Here is a 21,799-nt window from a genome sequence, read left to right on the forward strand (position 1 = left end):
ATATCGTTTATATGTAGAATTTAAAATATGAAACAGATGAACATACTTACAAAAGAGAAACAGATTCACAAATGTAAAGAACAGACTTGTGGTTGCCAATGGGGGTCGGGTGGGGGAGAGAAAGATTGGGAACTTGGGAATAGCAGATGCAAACTATTACATATAGGATGGATAAACAAGGTCCTACAGTATAGAACAGGGACCTCTTTTTAATACTCTGTGATAAACCACAATGAAAAATAGTATGAAAAAGAATCAGTCAGTTCAGTCACTCAGTCATGTCCAACTCTTTGCGACCCCATGAATCGCAGCACGCCAGGCCTCCCTGTCCATCACCAACTCCCACAGTTCACTCAAACTCACGCCCATCGAGTCAGTGATGCCATCCAGCCACCTCATCCTCTGTGGTCCCCTTCTCCTCCTGCCCCCAATCCCTCCCAGATCAGTCTTTTCCAATGAGTCAACTCTTCGCATGAGGTGGCCAAAGTACTGGAGTTTCAGCTTTAGCATCATTCCTTCCAAAGAACACCTTATATATGTATAATTGAATCTCTTTGCTGTACAGCAGAAATTAACACAATATTGTAAATCAACTATACTTAAACTTAAAAACAATTAAATTAGAGGGGAAAAAAGAACCTGGGACTTGAAAGATGAAGTAATTTCCTCGAGAGCACACAATATTGTTAAGTAGTGAACAGGGGTTTGGATCCAAACTGATTAGAAGGCATGAACTGGCAGCCCACAGGCCAAATTCAGCCTTAAGATATGTGTCTTTCAGCCAGCACCATGCTTTTTTTCTCTTTAAAATTTGAATTAGTTTCCAGCATTTAAAAACCAAAAGATTTTGTCTAAGAATTTGAATTTAAAACTTATTTTTCTCCTCACACCTGGCAACTGCCCACACTGGGAGCTTATACTCCTACATGAGTTGTAGTACCTCCTTTAGAAGGGGCATGAACTCCAGGTTTGCTACAGACCCCATGACTCCCTGTTATCTTAAACCTGACCACTTTGCTTATTTATGGTACTTGCCTGGCCCTGTAGGTATCTGATCTGGCAACCCCAGTTCTAAACACAAGCCTGTTTCTGCCTTAATTTCTTCCTTCTTACATCGCTCCATCGCCATCTGTTCCTTCTCCAGGTCCTGCTGACTCTCCTCATCACTTCTCTGTCATCTGCTCCCTCCTCTTCATTCGCCTGCTTTTCTCATCTGCCTTTTTCTTTGCCTCCCACAAAGGCAGAGTCTCTCTACTCTTCCATCCCCTTGAATCCATCTTCTTAATTCAGATCTGGGTAGCTCTACCAATGTCATTGTCAAATCTCTGAAAAAGGATTCGCCCATGCTGGGTGAGCTTAGAGGGCAGAAATTAATTCCAGTGGTGGAGACAGGAGGTCATTGAAAGCATGAGTTGGGGCTCAGATGGCCCTGGGTTCAAATCTTTGTTCCTTCATCTACCATCTGTGAGACATCGGCCTGCCACATTTCCTCGTCTGTAATATGGGGACAAAAACAGAACCTAGAGTCAAATCAGATTGCTTTCAAAAGTTCTTGCAACCTTGACACTTCACCATTTTAAAGCAACTTCTGCTCAGAACCTTTCAATTATTCCCACCTCCTACTAAGTTGAGTGGGGAAATCAGTTCCTCCAAATATTAGTTCTACCTTACTTCTTTTTAAAATTTATTTATTTGGCTGCACCAGGTCTTAGTTGCGGCCTATGGAATCTTTAGCATCTTGTGGCATGTGGGATCTAGTTCCCCGACCAGGCAGTGAACCCAGGCTGCCTGCATTGGGAGCTCATAGTCTCAGCCACTGGACCACCAGGGAAATCTAACTCAGTTTATACCTTGTGCGGCAGAAACCTCAAGCTCTTACATTCCTGCCTTCATACTTGCTATTCCCTCTGTCTGGAATACCTTCCAGCATTCTGTAAACAAATATCTCATAAATATGTGAGACATTAATACCTCCACCTGTTGAACCCTACTCATTTGCTTCTGTTAGGAAATCTTGTAAGTTAAAAAAAAATTCCTACTCAAATGATTCAAACTCTAACGATACACTGGTGCACAGAAAAGTCCAGAGGTAGGTCAAGCTTCAGGTACGTCTTTATCAGGTCTCTGGCTCATTTTTTCCAGCAATATTTTCTCCATCCTGTCCTCTTCTATGTGATGGGTTTTGTTCTCTATTTGGCTTCTCTCATGGTGGCTGTGATGGTTAATTTTTTTAAAAACTTAAAAAAAGTCTTTACTGAATTTGTTACAATATTGCTTCTGTTTTTTGGATGCAAGACAGGTGGGGTCTTATTGGTTCCCTGGCCAGGGATCAAACCCACACCTCCTGTATTGGAAGGTGATGTCTTAACCACTGGACCACCAGGGAAGTCCCTGTGATGGTTAATTTTATGTGTTAACTTGATGGGCTAAATTATGCCCAGATAGCTGGTAAAACATTTCTGGGAGTGACTGTGAGGGTGTTTCTGGAAGAGATTAGCATTTGAATTGGTAGGCTAAGTAAAGAAGGGCAATGTGGGTGGGCATCTTACAATCTGTTGAAGCCTGAATAGAACAGAAAGACGGAAGGATGAATTTGCTCCTCTGCTTGAGCTGAGACATCCATTTTTTCTTGCCCAGAACACTGGACATTGGTGCTCTTGGCTCCTGGGCTTCTGGACTTGGACTGAATCATACCATTGACCTTCCTGGTTCTCTAGCTTGCAGATGGCAGATCATGGGACTTCTCAAGCCCACATAACTGCGAACCAATTCCTGTAATAAATCTCTTCTTCTAATTATCTCAACATATCCTATTGGTTCTGTTTCTTTGGAGAACCCTAATATAGTGGCTAAGAAAAAATTCTGCCACAACTCTAGGCACCACACTGTTCAGAAGGCAAAAGGATATCTCATCTTCATGCTTCACCTTTATTAGACCAACAGTGGTAGATCTTTAATAATCAGAAGGTAGGCAGTATAGTGACTCAGTGTGAAGGTTCTAAAGTTGGACTCCATCACTTATTAACTGTGTGACCTTGGGAAAGTTAGCCTTTTTGCCAGTTTCTGTACAGTAGAGATTATAATAGTAAATACCTCATAGGAAGGACTGATGCTGAAGCTGAAACTCCAATACTTTGGCCACCTGATGTGAAGAACCAACTCTTTGGAAAAGACCCTGGTGCTGGGAAAGATTAAAGGTGGGAGAAGGGGCCGACAGAGGATGAGATGGTTGGATGGCATCACTCACGCAATGGACATGAGTTTGAGTAGGCTCCGGGAGCGGGTGATGGACAGGGAAGCCTGGCGTGCTGCAGTCCATGGGGTTGCAAAGAGCTGAGTTGAGCGACTGAACTGAACTGAACATAGGGCTGTTGTGGGAACAAGCTTGAAAAGCACTTAGCAGATTGCCTGGCAACTAGTAAATGCTCCGTGTTAGCTAGTGTTGCCAGTATATTTCCTCAGAAACATCTCCCTTTATACGCTAATCTTCAGGGATTCTTCTGGACGACGCAGAGTACTCCTAGCATTTCTTTGTTGAATTCATAACCATGCATTCAACTAATATTAAATGAGGACCTACTGTTTTAGGTTCTGGGGAATGAACAAAACAGACAAAATGCTTGTGGAGATGACACTGCAGTGAAAGGTAAGGGGGCGGGAGAGACAATAAATGTAATATTTCATGTTGTGATAACTGCTACAGAGAAGAATTCACTAAGAAAGGGTGTGAGGAAGTGCAGAGGAGTAGAGTGCTGCTATTTTAAATGTGGGTCATTTCCTCAGGTTTCCCTAAGGAAGTGACGTTTCAGCAGCAACCTGAAGGAGAAGCCAGCCATGCCAGTATCTGGGAAGACAGCATTTGAGGCAGACACAAGAGCCAGTGCAAAGGCCCTAAGATTAGCAGTGTGTTTGGCATGGCCAGAGAACAGGATGGAGGCCAGTGTGGCTGGAGTAGAGTGAGATGAGGTGAGAGGAATACAATAGGGGATAAGGTCTGAAGAGTAGGAGGGAGCAGATCACACAGAACTTTATAGGCCATGATCATAATCCTCAGTGCCAGCAGGATGCCAGGAGGGAAGATGATGTCACCAGCACAGAGAAGTTTTATAATTGAGGCCGTGAATAGAAAGGGGTGAGTGCTTCAACCTTCCTGGTGGGGGCTGGTCAGAGAGGACCTCTCAGAGGAGGTCATCCCTGAGTTGAGTGTTGAACAGGAGGCATCTGGGCAGAAAGGAAAGAGCAATTCAAGTAGAGAATGTGCTGTATCAGAGAGAGCTAAGAGATTGTGGTCTACTCAAAACAAACATGGTAAGGCTAATACACAGAGAGGGAGGTGAGGCACCAGGGGTCAGCCAGAAACAGAGCAGAGGAGACTGGCAGGGACTAGATTCATTAACTGGTTTTTGATTGACGCATTCATTCCCTCAAGTGTTTTTTTGAACACTGGGTTTATGCACTAGATCTAGTGACACAGTGATATACACAACAGTCTAAGATTCCTGACCTCATGGAACTTACCTTCCAGTGCAGAACATGGGCAAAAACATGTAAACTGATCAATAAATGACAAGACTAAGAAATGCCGTGAAAGACATGAACAAGAGGCCTAGTTTGTCAAAATAGAGAACATCTTTAAGGTGACTGTTCAGGGAAGATCTTTCTGAAGTTTTTTCCCCAAACTTTTTTTTTTGTGGGGGGGGGGGGCTGCTGCTGGGTCTTAGTCGCTGCATGGGGGGTCTTTTGGTGGCAGCATGTGGGACTTAGTTCCCTGACTTGGGATCAAACTCAGGTCCCTTGCATTGGGAGCACAGAGTCTTAGTCATTGGACCAACAGGGAACTCCCAGGAGGTGATATTTAAGCAGAGACTTGACGCATAAGAAGAAATCAGAAGTTAGAAGGGGTGGGGGAAGAACACTCTTGGCCTTGGGCTCAGTCATCACCATCTCTCTAATTTGATTTCTCTTCCTTTTGAAGCAAGATACAGAGATCATTAAACAACACAAGTGTAGCTTTAACTGCTGGTCTGGCAGATTCAGGCAGGGTTCATTTCAAACTCTGCTCTGTGCTCAGGAATCCAGTCTCTTAGGCAGGTTCTGGGAGAAGTGATGTGAAAAATCAGTTCAGTTCCTCAGTTGTGTCCAGCTCTTTGCAACCCCACGGACTGCAGCACGCCAGGCTTCCCTGGCTTCCCAGGCTTCCATCACCAATTCCCAGAGCCTGATAAAACTCATATCCATCCCATCGGTGATGCAATCCAACCATCTCATCCTCTGTTGTCCCCTTCTCCTCCTGCCTTCAGTCTTTTCCAGCATGAGGGTCTTTTCCAATGAGTGGGTTCTTTGCATCAGGTGGCCAAAGTATTGGAACTTCAGCATCAGTCCTTCCAATGAATATTCAGAACTGATTTCCTTTAGGATGGACTAGTTAGATCTCCTTGCAGACCAAGAGACTCTCAAGGGTCTTCTCCAACACCACAGTTCAAAAGCATCAATTCTTCGGTGCTCAGCTTTCTTTATAGTCCAACTCTCAAATCCATACATGATTACTGAAAAAACCATAGCTTTGACTAGACAGACCTTTGTTGGTAAAGTAATGTCCCTTTTAATATGCTATCTAGGTTGGTCATAGATTTTCTTTCAAAGAGCAAGTGTTTTTTAATTTCATGGCTGCAGTCACCATCTGCAGTGATTTTAGAGCCCCCCAAAATAAAGTCTCTCACTGGGATGTGAAAAATACAATCACAGAATCATGAGTCGGACGTTGCATGGAGAATCTTATCTTCCCAGCCTTCAGGGAAATCTACAGCTGAAGGGCTTACGGTCCTCACGTGCTCTCCGGCTCCACGGCTGCTCCTTGGAGGTTGCACCACTGATTTAGGTAAGTTTTTGACAGGAGAAATATTCATGAGGCAGGACAAACATCCAGATCGAGATCCACTTATAACATTTCCTGCACCTTGGAAAGGTTCACTCTAATTTAACATTTTTTTTCAGGTGGAAGTGGCACCTCCTCCCGCCCCTCACGGCGGAGTCTCCGCCCAGTCACAACCAGCAGCGTGGACCCTGGCCCTGTCAGCGCACCAGGCTCCCTTGAAAGTGAAAGGACCTGGGGTTCCTTCCTTCTTCCTCTCTTCCGCATCTTCCCGGCACCGCCCACCTGCAACTAGTTTGGGCCCCTTCTCCAGGCTCCGCCCAGCTCCAGCCCTACTTTCCTCCTCTTGCCCCTCCGCCATCGCCCTCCTTCCGGCTCCTCCTCAAGTGGCCACCTTCGGGTTCCCTCCTCCTGGTTCGGCTTCCGGGCCCGCCTCCTTCTGTCCCGCTTCAATCTCTCCTCCCTTTTAGGCTTTTCTTCAGACCCCGCCTCCAACACCATGCCCTAAGGGCCCGTACTTCCCCAAGCTCGCCGGGTCCTCCCTCCACTCTTGACCCCTCCCCTGAGTAGGCCCCGCCCCGCCCACTCCTCCTTTTTCATGCTCGCCCTTCCCGGGTCTGCGAGGCCGCCACTGCCTTCCATACTTGTCTCGCGCGCCTCTCTTCTCGCCTTCGCACCCTCTCGGCCCCGCCCCGCCTTACGCTCCGTACTGGTGTAAGAGAGCGTCTTATCCCGCCCTAGGCCCGCCTCCTTAGGCTCCCACCTCAGGCCTTCCTCCCTGTTAGGCCCCGCCCCGACCTCTCCTTTCTCTTCTCCCCGCCGAAGCTCTGGACCTTTCCAAAGCTAGGTTGAGGGGGTGGGAAGAGCAGCTGCGTCTCGGGAGCCAGGCTGTTAGGGCGGGGCTGCGGACGCCGCGCGAGCGTCGCCGGGCTCTTCTCTGGAGACCGAGGCGAGGGCAAGGGGTGGCTGGGCCCAGGCCGGAGCGGCGAGCGGGGCCGAGCTGAGAGAAGCCCCTCCGGGTACCCCCGCCGCCGCGCGCCTCAGTGGTCCGGGCCAAGGGAAGGACTCGCGGCTGCTGGGCTCGCACCGCTGTCAGTGCGGCGGGGTGCGCGAGCAGCGCGGGCGCAGGGCGGGCTGAGCTGAGAGAAGCCGAGGGGGCGACGGGGGCGACTCCCGCGTGTGTACTCAGCTCCTCACGCTGCGGCCGGGGCCGCCTTCTTCCTCCCTCCCTCCCTCGCTCCCTCCCTTCCGCCCCCGAGTGCGGCGGCACCGCCTCCTTCCCGCGCCGCGCGGCTTCCTCCAGACCTCTCAGCGCGGGTGAGTGGGGGCCGTGAGCCGGGGCGTCTCCTTCAAGGTGCGGGGAGGGGGTGCTCCGGGTTCCTTTTCGGTCACCCACCTCTTCGCGCGGGCCGCTGCCTATTTTTAGAAACTCTTTTTTCGGCCCTTCTGGGAGTCTCGGGAGCCGGAGTAACTCCCAGCCCCCTTCCCCCACACCTTCCCCTCTACTCGGCCCCGCCGCCTTGGGTCGCCGGCCGGGCCCGCCCGCGCCCGCTCCAGCTCCCGCTCCCGGCTGCCCTGGCGTTCCCTGCCCGCCTCCTCTCCGCGGGCCGGGCCTGGGCCAGGAGTTGGCGGGGTGGGCCCGCGCCCGCTCGGAAGTTGGAGTCTTTTGTGCTCGCGCCCCGCCCCGCCCGCCGAGGGGAGGAGGGGGGAGTGGAGGCCGCGCCGGGGAGGCCTCGGGCGGGCCCGGCCCCGGCTCCGGCCCAGACCTGGGGCATTTTCCGACTCTCCCTCCCGGGCTGGGTCTGCGGGATCCCCGAGACGCGCAAAACTGGACCCGCTTGGCTCCCTAAGGACCTGAGCGCCTCCTCGGTCCCCGCCTCTCCCGGTCCTGGGCTCGTGGCACACCTTGGGCTTCTTAGAGGAACAACAGCAGGCCCTCGAGCTGGGGCCGCGCGCCGCACTTCACGCAGCCTTTTCCCGGCGGAGCCTCAGTTTGCCTTTCAGTGAACCGGGAGAAAGAAAGTCGCCTTGCAGGGTATTTTGTGGATTCAGGGAGGAAACTGATGTGTGAGAGAAGTGTTTAATACCAACAGGTAACATTTAACGGACTTGACGCAGGAACTTCGGCAGCCTGTTTCATAGCCTGTTTCATAGAATGCTCAAGACTGCCTTCTGAGGTTACCCCCATTTACAAAGACAGAAATCAGGGCTCCGAGAGGTTAAAGAATGTGTTCCAAATCACAGTGTGTAGCCACCGAAGTGTAAAGCTGTAGTGCTGGTGTCTGTTATTTATTTCTTAGTGTGAGCTTGTGTAATCTCTTAGTGCAGAACGGATTTTGAGTCCCATCATTAGATGAGAGACCAACTCCGTCCTCTCTGGTTCACGGGCCAGTGTCCATTATGGATGAAATTCCATCCTGGATCTGTGCGAGGTCGGGGGGAAAGGAAGTAATTACAAATTTCTTGCTAATATTGCCCCTTAGGAGTGGATGGATACAGAGGACTCCAGATTTCCAGCACACTTAAGTTCCCTGGGGTTTTTGGCTCAAGGAAGGCGTAGGTCATTTAAAGCAGTGAGGTCCATCTTTTGTTTGTTTATGGCATGTTCCTCCAAATCTTGTCTATTCTGTAGTGTTTAAAGGGAGGGGGAGCAGAAAGTGGCTTAGACTCTCCTGCTTTCAACTAGAGACTTATTTTCTTATTTTCAGATAAGGCCCAGAGGGGTAAAGTGGACTAAAATTAACTTTGGCAAGTGTTCTAGTTTTCCAGTGTGTTTGATGCCTGTGTGTAAAGATCAGGCAGGGATGTTCCTAGGCCAGGTCTTGAGTCTACTGATATTTGCTGTAGTTCTCTGGAGTCTGGAGGATCCCTTTTCCAAGATTGTGGATTTAAGAGTAGTGGTACATAGGACTGCCAAGGGGTCCTCTCTAGTCTTAACTTTTTTTTCCTGCCTTTTCCCTCTTTCCCCTTAACTTCGGAAAGGGGAAGTAAGTTGTCTAAATTCACAGACTGCTTTAGTGACAGAATCAGAACTAGGATTTCAGTCTTCTGACTCTGAATATTTTTATTTCTACCATAGTTTGCCACCTTTTGAAAGAACAGTAAACTAGTTATTCAGGCCTTAAGACCCAGAATCCCGAGTGAAATCATCAGCAAGTTACTTAGTCCCAGCATTAAAAGGAAGCCAGGTTTTGTGCGCTGCAAAACAAATCATGCAATATTTGTCCTTTTGTGACTGGCAAAGCAGGCACTCTCATAAGTTACCACTATTGTTGCATAGTACTTTGTTTACGTTTTATAGTTCTCTCTTGTAACCATTATCTGATTTCATTTCTCATCTAGTTCCCTGAGGTAGCTTGTAGTGTTTGGTTTATATTTCCTTTTTTACAGCTCTAATTGAGAATTGAAACATAGCAAGGTTTAGGGCACTTGCCTTAGATCACCAAATTAACAAGTGGAGAGGACAGGACGTCTCTCATGGGCATAGCATTTGATTTGCTGTGGCACCATGAACTTGGCTACTCATTGTGATTCTCTGAGCCTCAGTTTCTTTATCTGTAAACTCTCACAGGGTTGTGTGGGGCCTGTGGGAAATGGCTGTGAAAGTTCGTTGTGGCAGTAGGCTAACATATTAAGTACTTTCCATGTACCAGTCACTGGATTAAGGACTTGTGTGGAGTATCTCATTTAGTTCTCAAGAGCTACTGTGTGAATTAGGTACTATTATTAAACCCGTTTTGCAGAAGAAACAGTTTATATGACGGCTCAGGGTCATGTAATTGATAACTACAGACAATATAATTTTAAAGCTGGTATGCTTTTTTTTCTGTAAAGGTACACATAAGATAAAATTTTACCATTTTAACCACTTTTACATGTACAGTTCTGTGGCATGACATATATTTACATTGTTGTGCAACTATCACCATCTGTGTCTAGAACTTTTTCATCTTCTTCAACTGAAACTACATATAAACACTTATTTTCCATTCCTTTCTCCCTCCTAGCAACTATTATTCTATTTTCTGTCTCTGTGAATTTGACTACTCTCGGTGCTTCATATAAATGAAATCATGCAATATTTGTCCTTTTGTGACTGGCAAAGCAGGCACTCTTAGTGCCTCCCTTAAGCCCAGAGTGCTCTGTAAATGCAGAATGATGATTAGGCCTCATCTGCAGTAGGGTGTGGCATGCAGTTCCCCAACAAGGACCCAGGCCTGCTTATACCCCTTTGGTTAAGCTTCCCTACCCCTTTCCCCCAACTCTGCAGATTAAAGTTCCTTATCACTGGGGCCTTTTTTGCAGATTTCTGCTTGCCCCTTCTGTGTCTTCTAAAGGGAACTCCTGCTCTTGAGATAGAACCCAGGGGACTTCCCAGCTTCTCCTTGTTTGCATCTTCCTTTCTGGCCATCCTGGGTTTGGGCGTATGGGACTGCAGTGATCGAGAGTAGCAGTGCTATGACAGCAGCTCAGATCAGAACTGCTCAGGATGATTAAATGGATTACCTTTATGAAATGCTCCCTCTCCATGCCCTCCTCTTTCCATAAAGGCACACAAGAGGGATTAGTTTTTGGGTTTCTAAGAGAGTATTTACAGAGAAGACAATGGCACCCCACTCCAGTACTTTTGCCTGGGAAATCCCATGGACAGAGGAGCCTGGTAGGCTGCAGTCCATGGGGTCGATAGAGTCGAACTCGACTGAGTGACTTCACTTTCACTTTTCACTTTGATACATTAGAGAAGGAAATGGCAACCCACTCCAGGGTTCTTGCCTAGAGAATCCCAGGGACAGGGAAGCCTGGTGGGCTGCCGTCTATGGGGTTGCACAGAGTCGGACACGACTGAAGTGACTTAGCAGCAGCAGCAGCAGCAGCAGAGGGTATTTATGGATCCTCGTTGCTTGCAGGTGGTTAAGATGGAATTAAATGCTGCATTTAGTCTTCCAAAATTCCCTTTGGTTTGACTGCTTCTGTGTCTTTGTGTGCTTTGGGGAGTGTGGTGGTAGCATGTGGTATTTATATTTGTGAAATGTAGTTGGAATTTTGTCTTGAAGCCAACAGAGGGTTAGGTTGGGAGGTGTTCCAAAGATGGATAATAGGGCAACAAAAACAGATTTGATCATGTTGCACTTGCCTTAAAAATCTGATGGCCCAATATTGCTTACATATTAAAGCCCAAACCCCTGAGTATGATAATAAAGTCAGAAAGTACTGAATTGTTTATTGGAGAGAATCTTTTATAGTTAAGGGACTTAAAGTCATAGACCAGGTGGCCACCTGGCCAACATTTGAGTAGGCTACCTGTTGAGATTCTGTTTCATTGGGAACCTCATTATTGGAAAGTTTTCCATTTACAGAACAGTTATTAAGCATCTGCCACACATAGCACTAAGCTTGGGAATTTGGGTGTCTCGGGGAAGACAGACAAAGAAACAGGCAGTGTGAGAAGTGTTGTGACGGGAACAAGCACCGTCAGAGAATGGAGGAAGGAAACTAACCCATCCATGGATGGTAAGGGTGGGAGTTCCTTGGAGAGATTGTTTAAGCCTACACTTCAGAGAAAAGACTAAGCCAGGAGGAGAAATCTGGGGACTGAGGAGGAGACAGGTAAGACTGTTTTCAGTTCAGTCACTCAGTCATGTCAGACTCTTTGCAACCCTGTGGACTGTCGTATGCCAGGCTTCCCTGGCCATCACCAACTCCCCGAGCTTGCTCAAACTCATGTTCATTGAGTTGGGTGATGCCATCCAATCATCTCATCCTCTGTCATCCCCTACTCCTGCCTTCAGTCTTTCCCAACATCAGGGTCTTTTCTAATGAGTCAGTTCTTTGAATCACGTGGCCGAAGTATTGGAGCTTTAGCGTCAGTCCTTCCAATGAGTATTTAGGACTGATTTCCTTTAGGATTGACTGGTTTGATCTTTTTGTAGTCCATGGGACTCTCAAGAGTCTTCTGCAACACCACAGTTCAAAAGCATCAGTTCTTTGGTGCTCAGCTTTCTTTATGGTCCAGCTCTCAGATCTGTACATGACTACTGGAAAAACCATAGCTTTGACTAGAGGCACCTTTGTCAGCAAAGGAATGTCTCTGCTTTTTAATATGCTGTCTAGGTTGGTCATAGCTTTTCTTCCAAGGAGCAAGTGTCTTTTAATTTCATGGCTGCAGTCACCATCTGCAGTGATTTTGGAGCCCAAGAAAATAAAATCTCTCACTGTTTCCATTGTTTCTCCAAATATTTGCCATGATGTTGATGGGACTGGATGCCACGATCTTTGTTTTTTGAATGTTGAATTTAAGCCAGTGTGTCTTTTGGAGAGGTGTTTTCTTTCTTCGTTCTCTTCCCTCCCTCTTCCCTTACCTCCCCTTTCTTCCTTAGGCAGTGGTAGGGGTGTAGAGGTGGAGATAGGATTTTCACATGAGTGACTGAAAACCTAGTTTTAATTCAATTTTAGCTTTATATAGAAAATGTACAACTGGAGGGAGGAAAATGGCAGCAGTAATGTTAGCCTGCTGTCCTTACAGCTGCCCCCTTGGTACTGTAAGGAAAGTTTCAGATCCATGGTGGGATATAGCTCACAGACTTTCAGGACGAGAAAGAAGGGGCAGTGGGGTACATGGGAGTCTATTCGTGGGCCTGAGGATGTTTGGTCTAGTCCTTGGCTACTCATTCAGTGCATGGGATTGTCCAAGCCCCTTTCCTTCTTATTGCTTCATAAAATAATCAGAGGGCTGAAGGATGAGGCCTGGTGACAGAAAAAGGATTTGACGTTCTTCTAGTGGAGAGTAACTATCAAATAACCTGAGACAGGCATCTGCTCAAGTATTGTTAGTTATCTCTTCTGTTTCTGCAGCCCTTCCATTTTCCTCAGTCTTTCTGTCACTGTCATAATGGCCTCCATGTGAATAAATGTGCTGTGCCTCCGGAGGAGGGGAGGAAGGATTGAGTATTATCCCTAGGTTCTAGTCTGCATCTCCCAAGAAGCCATTCAAACTGTTTGCTTCTCCTGCTCTCTATGTTGGGGTAGGGGTCGGGAGTTTGTGGTTGAATATTCAGATTTTCTTAGGCTCAGACACATGTATTTGGAGTGTTCCACTGACTGAAGTGCAAATCTGACTATTCTCCCACCATGCCCAGTGCTGTTCCGCTGGGGGAGCAGGGATAGCATTCAGTGGGCTTTTGACACTTGCCAAACTCGTGTTAACTGTAATTACCTAATACTCCCTGGATCTCAGTCTTCCTGTCTATAAAACACAAGGGTTGGACTGGACAATCTTGGATCATACTTTTACCTCTCAACAGTCTGAATGTTTGGTTTTATGGGAGTAGCTTGAGAATTTATCTCTGAAAGGAGGAAGGGCTTTGTGAGAATATTGAGAGTATCTCACAGGGTTAAATTCTGGGTTCATAGATACCTTTCAGTGTATAAATGATGGATATTGCTTTTTAGAGTGGACAAATTGCTGAAAAATTGCTTGTGAGATGAATTTACCAAATTATCTACTGAATTCCACTATAAACTTGGAGCTGTTGTCCCATGGGGCAAACTTGAATCCCGTGACTAAAAAGTTATATTCAAAAATGTAGCAAGCTGTTTAAAATCATAGAATAAAAGGAAAGTTGAAAAAACACTGTAAGATTCCCAAACACCACTAGGACTGGAAAAACACTGGACCAGAAATTTGCATTTCCTTAGAGCTTTGGCTTTATGAGATAACGTCTGCTGAGGTTACCTGGCCCTTAAAATGCCATCTGTAGAGACTGAATAGTTCTGTTTATTTGTCAAGGTAAGAATCATTGCTTTATTCCAAGTAAGTATTTTCATTTGGAAGGTCAGGTTTAGTGTTGTTGGCCAGGTTTTCATTCTAGAGGCATTTATCTGATATTTAGCTATCTCCTGTTTGTTTGTTTTATGAAGGATTTCACTAAGCCTAGTTAAAGGTAGTGTTTGCCTAGTGTCTGTTGATCTGTTTGTCTAGTTTTCCTTCACAATTCTTCATGCTAGTGAAAGCAAATGCAGTAGTAGATTTAAAAGAATTGTCTCCGTAACTCATTATTTCTCTAGGTCTGCTCTACATCTGGGCTTCCTTTCTGGAAGGTATGATCATGCTGCACTGAGAAGTCAAATGTTGTTCTCTGCTTAACACATACCATGTTAAAAGGCCTTGAGACTTTGTTCTTCCAGATAGCAGTAAGCTGGCTCTGAGAAATGGTGCTCTCAATATAATAATGATAGCTGTGCCTGAATCAGTTGAACACAAGAATAACTTTTCTTCATACCTTAAAGGCTCATCCTAAATTGATTTTCATACCAATTAAAAATAACTTTACTAAAATTAGGGTCTTGGGTAGAGTTACCATGATAAGTAGGTTACCTAGCTGCTGTAGCAAGGTTATGTCAGCTGCTTTCCATCCCTAAGTCCAACTATTTGTTCCAGGAATTTGGAGTACCAACTATGAGTTCTCCCTATGGAGAACATACAAACCAAACAGGACATGATTGCTGCCTTCAAATTACATTCAGATAAATACAACAGGTCCTAGCTTATACTTACCTCTGCTGCCTTGGCCTGGATATTTTGGTTGAGGGTTCAAACTGAAAATAGCAGAATTGATGGATGTAGCATTAGGCCAGGAGGCCGATTTTAATATCTCACTTTCAGTGTTTGAATTTGTTTTTGACCTTCCCTCCCTCTCTTCCTTTCTACCTGTTATCTAGATTTTCTCCTCTGTTGCTGAGGTGTCTATCAGCCATTGTGTAAAGTCAAGAACCTTAGGGTAAGAGGCGACATTGTCCTCCAGGCTTGGGGGTGCAGACGCCTGCCTAGTGCTTACCGTGTTCTCACATCAGTTCTTTGACTGGTTTCCAGAGTTGATAATGTCTAGCTTCTTACTTGAGGGCTTCCCTTGTAGCTCAGTTGGTAAAGAATCTGCCTGCAGTGCAGGAGATCCGGGTTTGATCCCTGGGTTGGGAAGATCCCCTGGAGAGGGAAATGGCAACCCACTCCAGTATCCTTGCCTGGAAAATCTCATGGACAGAGAAGCCTGGTGGGCTGCAGTCCATGGGGTCGCAAAAAGTCGGGCATGACTGGATGAAGAAAATTAAGTTTCAGACTTAATTATTTTAAGTTTTATATGCAGTTTTAAAATAAGATAGCTCTCTGTTTTGCTTGCAAGTAGAATTGAGGTGTGGTTTCCGGCATTAGTTGTTTTTTGTGTTGATTTTGGCTGCATCGTGCAGCTTGTGGGATCTTAGTTCCCTAACCAGGTATTGAACCCAGGCCTTCAGCAGGGACAGTGCGGAGTCCTCACCACCAGACTGTCAGGGAATTCCCATTTGATCGATGTTTGACTTGTTAATTATGACTAATCGGTGGTTTTTGAAACCCATTGCTACTGCCTCTGCCAGCCTTCTTTGAACACTTAGCAGCATGGAACCCTACGAAATGGAGCTTACCCTGTCTTGAAGGGCTCTTCCTCGTCTCTTGTCCCTTCCCTCAAAAAAGAAATGTTATTTGGGATGCTGTGTTTTGTTCATGATTTCTTCCAACAATTTAGCATTGTCCGTGAGGTCTGGAAGAAAAGGAAATATGCCTGTGTTCAGTCTCACAGTTTGGGGACAGTATTGAAATCAGTCGGCCAAACTGTATGGCTCTCACTGAGTGCCTCCCTTGGTGCTGTGAGGGAGGTGAATGTGTAAAACAGTCTCTTGTCTTCAGGGAACCTGTGGTCTCTGGGGAGATAAGGTAATCATGAAGTTGTAGCTGATAAGACAGTTTGGTTTAGAAGACTAACATCTTTTGTTTCCTGGAACTAATTTGGTCATAAAAACTGGAATAAGTCATTGTCTCCTCTGTGGAACTTCATTTTCTCATCTGTTGTTGTTCAGTCGCCAAGGCGTGTCCAACTCTTTGTGACCCCATAGACTGCTTCATGCCAGGCTTCCCTGTCCTTCACTGTCTCCTGGAGCTTGCTCAAACTCACATCCATTGAGTCGGTGATGCTGTCCAACCATCTCATTCTCTGTTGCCCCCTTCTCTTCCTGCCCTCAATCTTTTAGTATCAAGGTCTTTTCCAATGAGTCAGCTCTTTGCATCAGGTGGCTAAAGTATTCAGCATCAGTTGATGAATATTTAGGGTTGATTTCTTTTAGGATTAACTGCTTTGATCTTTTTGCTGTCTGAGGGACTCCCAGGAGCCTTTTCTAGCACCACAATTCAGAAGCATCTATAAAATAGGGTTAATAATCTATATCTTGCTTTCCTCACAATGTATTGTGAGGAGCAGGTTAGATGTTACTAAAACTACATTATAAAAACAGATAATACAGTTTTTATATGAAGAACCCAAGTCATTTGTCAGAGTTAATAGGTAAATAGCAGAGTTCTCTATAGAAGAGGAGATCTCTTTGGGCTGGAGTGACCAGGAAGAGTGGTCTGGATCAGCCTTGGGTTGGGAGAAAGAATGCTGGAAGCATTTTAGACAGAGGCAGTGATGGAGCAAAGGATTGTGGGCAGAACTGTTAAGGGGAAACAGTGAGTGTTCTCCAACCACATAACTCAAGTCCATAGAGTTCAGCTTTAGTGGTTATTGACAGTTTTCAGAGGCATACCAGATCACACTCATCAGTTGTGCATGAGAAAATTCCTTTTGCTCCATATCCTTGTCAGCACTTAGCATTATCTGTCTTTTTCATTTTTTGTTATTCTGGTTGGTGTGTAGTTACACAAGTGAGTTGTAAGAACCACAGTATGAACTCTTAGCAGTACCATAAAGGGGTAAAGTGATAGGGAAGTTCAGAGGAGGGAGGGATTGCTTCATTTGTGGTGCCTAGGGAACATTTTTGGAGAAGCGAGCATTTATACTGGGCCTTGTAGGACAAAGTGACCGTGTATTATCCAGGACCATCTTAAGTTCTAATATTCCTTCTGGTTGTGCTTACAATACGAAACACCGATGTTTCTGTGTTTGGACCAGATCTCCCAGATTACCCAGAAGCAGCACCCAGATACCTTTTCTCACGCATACCTGTACTTCTCTCCTCTTCCCCTTTGTTTCCAGAAAGTATGGTCACAGGTGATTTAGGCTCTGGAGATGGAGAGAGGCTACTGTGTGCAATGGGAGCGACTTGAGCAGAAATGGAGATGTGTGACTACTCATAGATCAAGTGGCATCCATATTCCTGCTGTTGATCGGAGTGGGGAGGACATGTCCCATAATTTGGAGTGGGTGATACCCTCTCATAGTCTCCTAGAGCAGGTAGAAAAGGTAATAATATTCCTAAGCCAATTTGTACTTAAATTGATAGAAGGATTAGAATGAGCTCTTTGTCTATAATTTTATCGTTTCAAGGAAGCAGTTAATCCAGCAAACAGTCATACTTGAAGTATGTTGAAAAAGAGTTTGTCTTCTCTTAAAATATAGGGGGTAGGAAGGAGAGTGTGAAGACCTAAAGAGCTAGTCTCTCAGCACTCATCTGTTACTTGTATATTTGCTCAGGGAAAAATTGCCATTTCTTTGTCAGCTCTTACCCTGTGTGGTGCACCTTAGCTGGGTGTTATTTTCTATGGTTTTACCAAATCACTTTGAAGGCTGGTGTGAACATTGATCATGTCCTAGAGCCTTTCTTATTTGTTCTGTCAGCAGATATTAGGAAATGTACCATAAATTACCTGGTTTTGGCAAACAAGGTGGCCCTGCCTGCTTCCAGAGAAGCATGTTAAACATTAGTCAGCTCCTGATCCTGTATTAGGTTCTCTGGTATTTGTCAGGAGACACCGGGGATGTTAGAGTTGCCAGTGGGTCATTGACCTGGTCTATCAAGGAGATGTGTCAAATACTTGATTAAAAATTTGGCCTGGGTTCTAGACCTAACTCTGCCATTTATATTAACAACAGCTGCCATGATTTGGGTGCCCATTGTATTGAGACACCATATTAGTACCTTGTGTTCATACTAATAGAGCTGATACTTACTGAAGGTTACTATGTGCTGGGCCCTTTGTGTGTGTGTTATCTAGCTAATATAAATTTATATATAACCTTAGAGAATTCATGTATATAATATATTTACATATAAGATTTTAATATATTGGATATAAATTTTAGATATAATATGTCTAAATATAAAAAATCATTCTCATCTCAACTCTAGAAGTAGGTACTATTGTTCCTTATCATATAGATAAGAAACTGAGACATCAGTAGGTTAAGAAATAAGCCCACAGCCACAGTGCTACCAAATCTTCTTTATTTTTAATATGGAAAATTTCAAACATATGCAAAGTAGACAGAGTAGGTTAATGAACCATGTTGTACCCATCATTCAGCTTCAGGAGTTATCTATTCATGGTCAGTATTATTTCATTTATGCTTTTATCTCTTTTCCTTATCCTGTGCTTTGAAATTTTGCTATCATCATATTTTGTCCTTAAGTATTTCACAATGTATTCCTTTTTAAAAATTTTTTGAACTTTTTTTATTGTGGTAAAAAATACATACAATATAAAAGTTACCACTTTAGCCATATAGTGCAGTGGCATTCTGTATGTTCATATCATTGTGTAGCCATCACCACTCCAGATACTTATAAGTTCACTTTCCCCCCTTTATTTATTTATGTATCTTTGGCTGTGCTGGGTGTTTATTACTGCACAGGCTTTTCTCTAGTTGCAAAGAGCGGGGGCTACTTTTTCCAGTTGCAGCACACGGGCTTCTCATTGTGGTGGCTTCTCTTGTTGCAGGGCATGGACTCTAGGGCACAGGCTCAATACTTGAGATGATGGACTTAGTTGCCCTGCAGCATGTGGGATCTTCCCTAATCAGGGATCGAACTCGTATCTCCTGCATTGGCAGGTGTATTCTCTACCGCTGAGCCACCTGGGAAGCCCTCCCCACTTTATTTGTGGAAGGAACTGGATTGTGTATCCTGTAGAAATTTTGCTCATTGCCTTATCTGTGGTGTGTTTAATATGTCTCTATACTCTGTATTTCCTGTAAATTTGTGGTTGTATCTAGAGGGCAGTATCTCTTAGAATCCTCATAGCAGCCCTACAAAAATAGACTGAGAAAGGTTGGGTAATTTGCCCAAGGCCTCACAGCAGTCTTGGATTTGAACAGACCTTCTTGTCTTCAAAGCCTCTGCTCTTTCCTTTTCACTGTTCATCCATTCCGTGACCTTGAGCAAATGATTTTCACTTCTCTGAGCCTTTAGTTTCTTTGTGTGCACTGAGGGCCCTTACAGGAGTAGCATTCTATGTTCCTTTGACGATTTTAGTGCCCACCATTTGACGGCATGATACTGGATGCTGTGGGTGATATTCATATGAATAACCTTGTTTTCAAGGAGCACATAGCCAGGGACTAAGCACCATAACCTGTTTCAGACATAGAGCCAGTTTTGGCCATTGTGGGGCTATAGGATCATTAATACCCCTTAGGGTTCCTAATTAACTTCCCTGTCTTGCCCTTTTCTAAGCCATGTTTGTCTCTACTGCCAGGTGTGTTTTCCTAAAAAAAAAAAAATTTTTGTTGTGTTCTCCCTGCTCATAAATCCAGCTTGAGGGATCTGATAAATAAGAAACAAAGTTTTTCCAGCAATAAACCTTCCCTCCTCGGATTGAATTACTATTTCAAGGGCAGTTAGTCTTTTTTTCTTTTCAATTTGGCCAAGGTGTGTTATTGCTTTTATGGAAATAGAATCTGGAGATGATAGAATAATGATGGAGTGAAGCTTGGGGAATGCCATCTTGATTGAGAGGAGAGCATACATTGAGCATTATACTGTTTACTTCCAAGGACACCTGACTGTAATGGGGCAATAGTGCTGTTTTGCAAAGAAAAGGAACTTCTAGTTGTGGAGTCCAGAGGGAAGAGTCTTAAAGGTATCCTCTTGAGATACTTTCATCTCATTGCTGAACCTTCATCTTACTGGCTAACCACGTTTTAAAATGAATGTCATATATAGGAGTAGAGTCCAGCAGAGCAGTGTTTTGGGTCTGTAGTAATTTGGGTGGCAGGCAGGTGGAACAGGAGTCCAGTTTGATATACAGCTAATATAGGTAGTAAAGTCAGATTTCAGGAGAAGTATAGTTTAGGGCATTTGTATCACTGGAGTGTCTTGAATATAATAGCTACCCAGGCAAATTTGGCCTTGGAGTACAGAATGAAGCAGGGCAAAGGCTAATAGAGTTTTGGCAAGAGAACGTACTGGTCGTAGCAAACACCCTCTTCCAACAACACAAGAGAAAACTCTGCACATGGACATCACCAGATGGTCAACACCGAAATTAGATTGATTATATTCGTTGCAGCCAAAGATGGAGAAGTTCTATACAGTCAGCAAAAATAAGACTGGGAGCTGACTGTGGCACAGACCATGAACTCCTTATTGCCAAATTCAGACTTAAATTGAAGAAAGTAGGGAAAACCACTAGACCATTCAGGTATGACCTAAATCAGATCCCTTAGAATTATGCAGTGGAAGTGAGAAATAGATTCCTGGGATTAGATCTGATAGAGTGCCTGAAGAACTATGGACAGAGGTTCCTGACCTTGTACAGGAGGCAGGGATCAAGACCATCCCTACGGAAAACAAATGTAAAATGGAAAATGGTTGTCTGAGGAGGCCTTATAAATAGCTGTGAATAGAAGAGAGTTCAGTCGCTCAGTTGTGTCTGACTCTTTGCGACCCCATGAATCGCAGCACGCCAGGCCTCCCTGTCCATCACCAACACCCGGAGTTCACCCAGACTCATGTCCATCGAGTCAGTGATGCCATCCAGCCATCTCATTCTCTGTCGTCCCCTTCTCCTCCTGCCCCCAATCCCTCCCAGCATCAGAGTCTTTTCCAATGAGTCAGCTCTTCGCATGAGGTGGCCAAAGTACTGGAGTTTCAGCTTTAGCATCATTCCTTCCAAAGAAATCCCAGGGCTGATCTTCAGAATGGACTAGTTGGATCTCCTTGCGGTCCAAGGGACTCTCAAGAGTCTTCTCCAACACCATAGTTCAAAAGCATCAATTCTTCGGCGCTCAGCTTTCTTCACAGTTCAACTCTCACATCCATATATGACCACAGGAAAAACCATAGCCTTGACTAGACGAACCTTTGTTGGCAAAGTAATGTCTCTGCTTTTGAATATACTATCTAGGTTGGTCATAACTTTCCTTCCAAGGAGCAAGCGTCTTTTAATTTCATGGCTGCAGTCACCATCTGCAGTGATTTTGGAGCCCCCAAAAATAAAGTCTGATACTGTTTCCACTGTTTCCCCATCTATTTCCTATGAAGTGATGGGACCGGATGCCATGATCTTTGTTTTCTGAATGTTGAGCTTTTGGCCAGCTTTTTCATTCTCCACTTTTACTTTCATCAAGAGGCTTTTGAGTTCCTCTTCACTTTCTGCCATAAGGGTGGTGTCATCTGCATATCTGAGGTTATTGATATTTCTCCCGGCAATCTTGATTCCAGCTTGTGTTTCTTCCAGTCCAGCGTTTCTCATGATGTACTCTGCATATAAGTTAAATAAACAGGGTGACAATATACAGCCTTGATGTACTCCTTTTCCTATTTGGAACCAGTCTGTTGTTCCATGTCCAGTTCTAACTTTTCTCAAGAGGCAGGTCAGGTGGTCTGGTATTCCCATCTCTTGAAGAATTTTCCACAGTTGATTGTGATCCACACAGTCAAAGGCTTTGGCATAGTCATTAAAGCAAAATAGATGTTTTTTTCTGGAACTCTCTTGCTTTTTCGATGATCCAGTGGATGTTGGCAATTTGATCTCTGGTTCCTCTGCCTTTTCTAAAACCAGCTTGAACATCAGGAAGTTCACGGTTCACGTATTGCTGAAGCCTGACTTGGAGAATTTGGAGCATTACTTTACTAGCGTGTGAGATGAGTGCAATTGTGCGGTAGTTTGAGCATTCTTTGGCA

The 21,799-nt window shown here is 44.9% G+C and overlaps 1 protein-coding gene across 5 annotated transcripts in view; it reads left to right on the plus strand.

Annotated features, from left to right (window-relative positions):
• Window positions 1-7,101: 7,101 nt before the first annotated feature.
• Window positions 7,102-21,799, plus strand: part of RALY (RALY heterogeneous nuclear ribonucleoprotein) — a 90,011-nt gene continuing 75,313 nt past the window's right edge. For 2 of the 5 annotated variants that reach the window (XM_061437321.1, XM_061437316.1), the window contains exon 1: window positions 7,102-7,189. The gene's annotated coding sequence lies outside the window, so the exon portion shown is untranslated. Of the gene's footprint in view, window positions 7,190-7,716; window positions 7,966-21,799 lie in introns of those variants that run through there. The other 3 variants (XM_061437322.1, XM_061437317.1, XM_061437320.1) reach the window with 3 other exon arrangements.

The sequence above is a fragment of the Bos javanicus genome, chromosome 13 (assembly GCF_032452875.1).
Source record: "Bos javanicus breed banteng chromosome 13, ARS-OSU_banteng_1.0, whole genome shotgun sequence".
NCBI classification, from domain to species: domain Eukaryota; kingdom Metazoa; phylum Chordata; class Mammalia; order Artiodactyla; family Bovidae; genus Bos; species Bos javanicus.